The 9,162-nt window shown below is 37.4% G+C and overlaps 1 long non-coding RNA gene across 1 annotated transcript; it reads left to right on the top strand.

Moving 5' to 3' along the window:
* Window positions 1-2,423: 2,423 nt before the first annotated feature.
* On the top strand, window positions 2,424-3,928 carry LOC149798182 (uncharacterized). Its single transcript, XR_016421594.1, has 3 exons — window positions 2,424-2,488; window positions 3,328-3,554; window positions 3,797-3,928. It is a non-coding gene; the product is annotated as an uncharacterized LOC149798182 (long non-coding RNA).
* The last annotated feature ends 5,234 nt before the right edge of the window (window positions 3,929-9,162 follow it).

Genomic DNA, 9,162 nt, shown 5'->3' with positions numbered 1-9,162 from the left:
GAGATCTAGAATTCTAATACCAGGATGAAAACTCCTTTCTTTGTATCTTGTTCATACCTTAATTTCATTTTCAACCCAGTATATTCAAGATTAGCTCTTGTAACTTCACAAGCCTTTGACACCTTCTCATTGAAATCACTAACATAGGCATGAAGATTAATTGTTCAAGTTCTGTTGAAAAAAAGCATCTCCTTTAATAACTTCAATTCTCCACGAATAGTATGTCCAAGAACTAATTCGCAAGGTCTAAATTCTAACAACTCTTAAACTGATTGCCTAACTGCAAATGACAATAAATGAAAATCTTCGTCCCAGTCTTTTCCGGTATCAAAACAATATCGCAGAATCATAGCTTCAACCTTTGATTAAATCTTTCTAAACCCTTTGGCTTTCAGAGTAATAAGAAGAAGTCATGAATTCATACATGCCTAATACCTGCATTACTGTGAAAACTCCAGATATAAAGTTTCATCCCTGATCAGTGCAAACTGATTTCGAAAGGCCAAATTGTGAGCAAAAAAGAAAATCTTTAACTGAATTTTTCCTAAAGTTTTAGTTTTAATATTCTTAAAAGAATTGACTCCGGGACGTTCGTTAACGCAAATATGATCGTCGTCAAATATTGGTCCCTGACTTTGTCTTAGGTAAGGGAACGACACAATCTACCACAATTTTAATAAATGGTTCGTCAAATGCAGGAATAGATTGCAAGTGAGCCTTGGGTATCTTCTGAGTTTTCCTATCTTTTGACAACTGTGACAATATCTAAGTTAATTTCAAATATTACATTTAATTTTCCACTAATAAAAATGATTCAATATCTTGTTAAAAGTCGTATGCACCCGAAAATGACGAGCCAAAGGAGTTTCATGGACTAGACTAAGAATTCCCTGAGTACATATGACTTAGATACAACAACGTGCCAGCTCATTGACCACTTGTCATAAGTGGGTATCTCAAATGATCTCCAAGTCTTCCTAAGAATCCCATCAAAGTAATCATATTCTATGGCAAACTGGAGCAATCCGTCCTTTTTCAACAACTTTAACTCATTCTGGGTAGGATATATAATAAAGTTCTCTACTTTAAATAACACTCTGAAGACCTTTTGATTTCATTTCTATGTGAAATTCAAATTACTGCGACTTCGAAACTTTCGAAGTAACGTTTTCTGATATATTTAGAGAAAATTGTATCAGGGAAGAGAACCCATTATCTAGTAGGACTCGACGATATTAAAATAAGTAACAGATAAGAACAAAAACTAACAACATTTATTTAATTCATCAAATAATTTATTTGCCTAGAATACGAAGGGAAAATTGAAAACCGAATTACAGTATTGTGAATTAAATCTCAAATAGTCCTTAACTTTTTATCACAAGTTCACATATATGAAGTCCCAATATAATTCCAGTTGTATTCCGAATAGGTTCCAATATGGAATATGCTGATGTACATGTAATCTCAAACGTACTAATATCTCAATGACTTGGAGTGTGGCGATGTCCTGAGAGTTTTATAATGTGTCCTAATAAAATAATCCAAAATCTCCAAGTCTGAATTGACCATAATTATAAATCAATGTCCTGAAACAAGAATATTATTGACGAGCACATTGAATTTCCAGTAAATAATAATTTAAATAAATTAATCCAACCAAATCAAAGGCTGAAAGCAACAGAAAGAATAATTCTGCTTTATATGTTAAGGAAAGAATGAGTCATTTTTACATAAACAAGTTTGTATACGCCTCTATTTAATCTTGGTTCTGATTACTATTTTCTTATAATACTCTTCCACTTAATAGAACTTTTCATTCTAGTAGATTCTAAGGTCAAAGTCAAGATTGTATCTTTCAACCCAAATTGTAGGACAAATGTTTAATTTTATAAGGAACTGACTATTCGATCCACAATCATAGAGAGAATTTTAACATTTATTATGTTCTTTATAAAATAGATGTCACTAGTTAGCAAGGCTATAATTTTGGTTTTGGACAATGTCAAGTACAAAATATAGACATGAATAACATACAAATATTAGAAAGGGAAGAGATAATATGAAAAAGTATACGTAACAAATAAAGTCATGATGACTCTGTATGGAAATTAGTAACCATATCATGAAGTTATATAGATAAAATTTGGGACTGTACCAACGTATTTTTCTACATCTTCCTATCCTTGTATATGTTTTAGAAATTATTACTCGGAAGACAGACAAAATTTGAATTCTCCAATTTATCATCTTTCAAAATGTTTGATCAGTTTACAAAATGGACAATTTTGCAATAGCGCATTAGCATTAATTTACATCTTTAATTCCTTCTCAATCATTCATCATGCACAATTAATTCTGACATCGTGGATGAAAAAACCCGGAGTATAGGTATAAATTGACCATCGATTAAACAAGCCATCACAGCGGCTGCCAATCCGGAGACTTCTTCATTTAGAGCTTCAGTGCCTTGCTACCACACTTACAGGTAAGTAATTGTATTCTGCATGTTAATTAATGTTCATGATAAAAACATACAAATTAATACTGATCAATATACTCCAATAAGTTTACTTTCTAAACAACTGTATTATTTTGTTATGTGCTCACATGAATGATTACATCATTACATGAGTTTTCGTATATGTAAAAAATGAAAACTCTCTTGCATCCCCATATTTTAAAATAGGTTCCTTCTCCAAAAATGGAATCAAAAAATCGATAGCCATACAGATTTATTTTAATTTTCTAATCCCCTCTATAGCGTATTTTATTCAAAAATGACCAGTTGTGTCCCTGTCACCAGGTTTCCTAAGCGGACTCTGGAAAAACAATATTAATGAAATCCGTGCCCTGTATGTCAAGCAAACTTCACAAGATCACAAATTCAAAATCTGACGTATTCACAATATTTAACTTGGGCATTTGGATATGCTAAAATGACATGTTTCAAATGACTATATTTATATTGTGGCAACGGAAATATTACCTCCATATTTTGTTAATGTTATGTATATCAGATTTTCTAAATATATTCATTGTGTAGGTGAAACATCAATTGAATAATCTGTCATAACAAACACATGCACTACCTAAAAGGCCTATGACAATCAATGTCATAATATAAAATATAATTAAGAGGTTCGGGGCGGATCAGAGACGTACGTGGGCCATATGATTTTACTGCGTTGCACAAATTTAGGTTTGCTTTTAAGGAATATAGATTGTTCTGTACCTCCAAATTAATATTTATTCGTTATTACACGTTCTTCCTTGTTCATATCCCTAATTATGATTATCTTCTGTGCTATTTATTTTGTTGTGCAGACGAGAATGAAGGCTGTACTAGTTCTTCTTGCTTGCATGGTTTGTGCTATCGCAGCCATCCCGAAAAAAGGTTACGGCGGCTACAGTGGAATTGGAGGTTATGGCGGATATGGTGGATACAGTGGTGGAATTCCCTGGGGATACAGCGGTGGATATGGTGGATATTTCGGGCCTTGGGGAGGATTCGGTTCTTGGGGTCGATTCCCTCACATTAAACACCCTATCAAGTAAGAATTTGTACTCTCCATCTTAGACAGTTATATATTAGAGAATTAAGATACAGTGCTTCTTCAATATTAAGTTCTCCACCACTATCTCCTCATACTCATTGTACATCTAAATCTTACAATTCGAAGTACTCACATTATCGCCTTTCTCCCTTCATATAATTATTAGCATAAACATAATGTTTTGCTTTTACCAATACATCCAGGACATATTCACTTGATTCTTCTTTCGTATTTTACAGATATTAAGAAGAACATCCATAAATGAAGGCTGGGCCAGAATCGACAAAAATAAGGCACCTCTCTTTGGAATATTGTAATGCTGGAATTAATATCTTCGACAACAATAAATTGCATTGTTCAAAAAAATCAAATAGTTGTTTCTATCATGATAGTGTCTCTATTCAACAAAATTCAATTTCTCTCTCTCTCTCTCTCAAACATTCTCACGCATATTCGAACCGTTTTGGTAGTCATCACCGCGTCCTTCGCATCTAGTTTTCTTTAAAATACAATAGCATTCAGCAGTATGTTTCATATTCATTATGTAAAGTAGTTATCATCTAACATATATAAGTATTTATGAGCTGGATGTGTCCAACATTGTCTTAGATGGTCTTCGAAAACATCTGAATAAACCTTTTCTATCCTGATATTGATAGATTTTCAAAGTGTATTTGAAGATCATGCAATGTCCCAAAATCCATATGTAAGAAGCATCCAACAACGACAACAATTTTATCTGCAGTTTCATAATAGGCTGAACTGTTTGAACTGCGTATGAGATACTGAAATTGCATTATTAGACTGCAGTTTAAAAGAATATTGTCACATAATTGACGCCAAAAACATGATAAAAGAACAAATCAATGTCTCCTGTCCGGTAACAGATCGACAAATATGATCCTTTAATATTGACTCAATATATAATTTAAAAAGCATAATGCAGACCACAAGTTTCTTGAATATTGAGTTATGTCGGCTAAACGCGGTGAATATTAGTTGTATATATTACCCATCACCCAATATATACTCTGCAATAACTGTAAAACAAGTTTGGAAATCGAATCCTAATTAGCCTACGGGGCAAGAAACTAAAAGGCTACAAAGTTTTGGCAATATCATCATGACACGTGATGTAGTTTTGCAACGTGATAGAGACAATGCGCAAATCGTGTTCACTATCATTACATCATAGCTACTGCTTAGAAGCATGGTAGTTCGCTCAACTAAACCTGACCCATCTGTTCAGACTCTCTATTTTAGAGTCGAATAAGTTCCCTTTGTATCCCTGTCATGTAAATGACGTAGTTGTCATTTTAGAGTTTTAAAACTGGGAACTAATTCGGATATTCCCATTAGACGAAGATGTACCAATCGCAGAAGCAACTCCAAAGGCCTAAATTTGAAAATAGTAATGCAAATAAAACAACAAATTCTGAAAGGTAATAAACAAGATTAACATACTGTAAAATACGTACACCAGAGAAACCTTGCTATCCCGCTCAGAAAATCAATAGGAAGACGAGGTCTCAAAGATCAATGAAATCATTTATTTACATATGATGAAGACACCTAACAAGATAATGTTACCCGATAATGAGGATGAAAATAGTCCTAATTTGTCCAATACAACTTAAAAACCGGTAACCAAAACAAAAATGACCTTATCGATAGAAGAGTGGACTTTGCTTTCAGATGTACACAGCTCGACCGAAAATTAAATGCATTAAAACAATCATCGCGACTCAACTGGTCTCCTTTTATAGTTTTGAAAATTACCCGACTCACAATAATCTGTGTTATTTGGGGGAAACAATAAGTCTTCCTGCAGGAATAGTGTTTATTCTGATATTGAAATTTCTAGTGAGTATTAATCAATTGTGACCAAAAAAGTGCGCTAAGCATACACACAAGTCGCCCTCTAATCCAAACAACGCCATGAAATAAAGGCATCGACTAGAATAGAGAACGTGTGTATTAGAGTCCATAATACACGTTTTACGCAGATGAATACAATTACATTATTAGGCAATACTAATAACGGTAGCCCCAGAGATTATATAAATATCACTCTAGTGATATAGTAATCCAGATAAAAACTGCAAGACACTGATGTATGCAAACGGATCCATTGAACTATATAAACTTCACAAACCAATTTCGTTCATTCTACTCGTCAGGAATGTCTATTTCGGTAAGCTGAATTTTTTAAGATTGTTTCAAAACGGTATAACACGGGAAATGAACAGGTTTTTATTCTCTTACGTTCAATATTTTATACGATATACTTCAATCTTTTAAAGGCAGAACATTGTATATGAAAACTATTGATATTAGCAGTAACAAAATCCGATTTAGAAGCATATCAAGGGAATTCCTGAATTATATTATGAAACATCATTTTCGGAAGAACCAACACTTTCATCATAAGAAATAGTTGATTAGAAGTTTCGAAGAAATTATAAGTCCACTTATAATTAAGGAAAAACAGCTTCACATTCCATGAAATATACTTTGAATGAAATTCAAACTTATAAAGTCTTTCTACTTTATGGTGTTTCATTTAGTAAAATATTAGTTGCGCAGGTAACTCCCACATATTTATATTTATACCGCATTAAATAAAATGGTATTCCGAAGACTGTATCGTCTTATTTATCATAGGTAAAATATTTCTCCATCCAGCTTGTGACATTCTTAATCAAAAGGTAATCAAGTGTTCTGTCTTTCTCTAGTCAACTCTCAGATCTGAAACTTACAGTCTATCTTAATATATGTTTGCTTCTGATCAACTTTTAGAGTTCAAACATTCATTCTATCTTAAAGATGTTCGTCCATCGGCGTCGATGAGGATAATTTAGTGTCATCGAGTCACTGGGTGTTTGTCCGGAGATGGCTGATCAGTCCGGTCCGGGCCCGGAAGAGTCTGTTGCAGTAGGGACATGGATGTACAGGATGCTGACCGGGAGTTGCGTAACTGCTGTTCCTAGATTTGCGCAGATCACGTTTCTCAGCTGCGTCCGCAAGTCTTTTCTGCTCCAAGTCTGCCGCACCAGTATTGACTTGACTGCGCCAAGCAGATCGGTTAGCAGCGACACTCTCCCAGCTGTCAGCATCAATGCCTAAGTTCTTCAGCGAAGCCTTTAGGGTGTTCTTGTACCTCTTGTTTTGACCACCGTGAGATCTCTTGCCTTGGTGTGGCTCTCCATAGAAGACCTTCTTTGGTAAGCGCTCCATCGGCATGCGGACAATATGGCCAGCCTATCGGAGTTGTGCCTTGCACAGTATGGTGTGGATACTTGTCGTGTTGGCCTTAGTGAGCACCTCTGTGTTCGGTACCTTGTCCTGCCATCTGATTTTCAGTACTTCTCTCAGGGAGATCATATGGAAATGGTTCAGTTTTTTGACATGGCAGCTATACACAGTCCATGTCTCGCAAGCATAGAGGAGGGTGGGGAGAACAACCGCTACGTAGAATTTTAGTTTGGTGGCAAGCTTGATGCCTCTCCTATCCCAGACATTTGAGCGGACTCGGCCAAATGCTATGCTGTGAGAGGGTGCTGCCGAGGTATGTAAACCTGTCTACATTTTTGAGCTTTTGGCCATTGACAGTGATGGATGGTTCCAGGTAATCTTCTCCAGGAGCTGGCTGATGCAGAACCTCTGTCTTGCTGGTAGAATTGGTGAGTCCGAAGTTGATGCACGTTGTGGAGAAAAGGTCCATACTCTGCTGCATGCCTGCCTGCGTGCTGAAGTTGAGGGCACAATCATCTGCAACCAGCAGGTCGTGAATGTTCTCAACTTGGATTTTGGTTTTGGCTTGACGGTATTGGAGACCTACTCCAACATCGCTGTCCTTGAAATCATCCATCAACATTGCGGAGAACATGAGGCTGAAGAGAGCTAAGACGCATTGTTGCTTCACACCATTCGTAACTGCAAAGGGTTTGGAATAGTTGCCCTGGTCCTGGACTCTGGCAAGCATGCCATCATGAAACTGCCTCATCATATCAATGAAGACTTCTGGACATCCACATTTGGCTATGATCTTCCAAAGGCCTTGCCGGCTGACAGTGTAGAATGCCTTAGGCAGATCCACGAAGGTGGTGTATAGCTGGACATTTTGTTCAAGACACTTTTCTTGCATCTGCCTGGCAGCAAAGATCATGTCGATGGTGACTTTCTCCTTTCTGTAGCCACGCTGACTTTCTGGCAATAGGCCATGATCAATGTGTTCTGTGAGTCTGCTCAGCCGTAGCCTGGCGAGGACCTTTTCAGCGATGCAGAGTAGAGAGATTCCTCTATGGTTGTCGCAGGATTGGCGATTGCCTTTGAGTTAGCAAATGTGGATGATAGATGCGTCTTTAAATTCCTGGGGTATGAGCTTCTTCTTCCACATCCCACATAACATATCTTTTAGTCCTCCCACGACCTTAGACCCACCAGACTTCTAGATCTCAACTGGGATGTAATCTGCTCCCACTAGACAGGAGCTCAGTGGCCTTATGATTTCCAGCACTGTTGGAGATCACTGATAGATATCGTCGATTTCCACCTGGGGTAGACGGTTGATCGCTTCATCGTTGATGGAAGAGGGTCTGTTGAAGATACCATCAAAGTGTTCTGCACAGCGATCCAGTATATTCTCCTTCTCGGTTATGAGAGTGCTGCCATTTTAGCTCAAAAGTGGGGCTGTGCCTGATGTTACTGGGCCATAAACATCACGAGGAGCACTATAGAAATTATTCATGTCCTGTCTGTTGGCAAAGGACTGGATGTGTCCTGTATCCCGTGCAGTTTCATCTGCACAGTTTGGCAAACTCTGCTGAAGGCATCATTTTTTCAGCGGACTTGGGGTCGATGTTGTATGCACGATGGAGACGATGTTTCACCTCTAGCAGGGACTGTATTTTTACACAGTTCTATTCGAAGCAGTCGTGGTACTTTCGCGCAGTGATGCCTATGTATTCAGATGCAATAGAATACACCAGATGTTTGAAGGCCGCCCAGCATTTATCTACGTCGCTGGTATCAGAGTCTGTGGTTTCTAGCTGGCTTGTCAGAGCTTCAGACAGCTTGCACGTTGAGTCGCTTTGGGACTTTAATTCCCTGTGGACGTCTGGGAGGCTGAATTCTAAGAATCATCTTGGAAATCAGTAGCCTGTGGTCTGTCCAGCAGTCAGCACCACACATGGCCTTGATCACGCTGACGTCGTACCTGTCATTCCTAAAGGCTAAGATGTAGGCGATATGCTGCCAATTCTAAGACAGTGTGTGCATCCAAGTTGTTTTATTACAGTTAGGCAGACAGAAGATGGTGTTTGTGATCAGGAAATCATATGTTGCGCACATCCTCAAGAGCACATGTACATTGCCGTTGTAGTTGCCAAATCCATATCTACCAATAACTCCCTTCCATGAGATATGGTTCGCGCTATCTCTGGGGTTAACATCACCATGAACAATCAGCTTGACCGACATTACTACCGAAGCAGTCAGAGCTTAATTTGAAATGAATCAACCTATGGCTACACTAAAATGCAAAAACAGTTATAGTTGAGGAATACAGACCAGTTTATCATGTTTATCAGTTTTGTTCCAGACA

This window comes from Sinohyriopsis cumingii, chromosome 6 (genome assembly GCF_028554795.1).
Source record: "Sinohyriopsis cumingii isolate HCF-2022 chromosome 6, ASM2855479v2, whole genome shotgun sequence".
Classification (NCBI taxonomy): Eukaryota; Metazoa; Mollusca; class Bivalvia; order Unionida; family Unionidae; genus Sinohyriopsis; species Sinohyriopsis cumingii.
The sequence above is the reverse complement of the archived record's forward strand: the minus strand, read 5'-3'. Positions and strand labels throughout refer to the sequence as shown.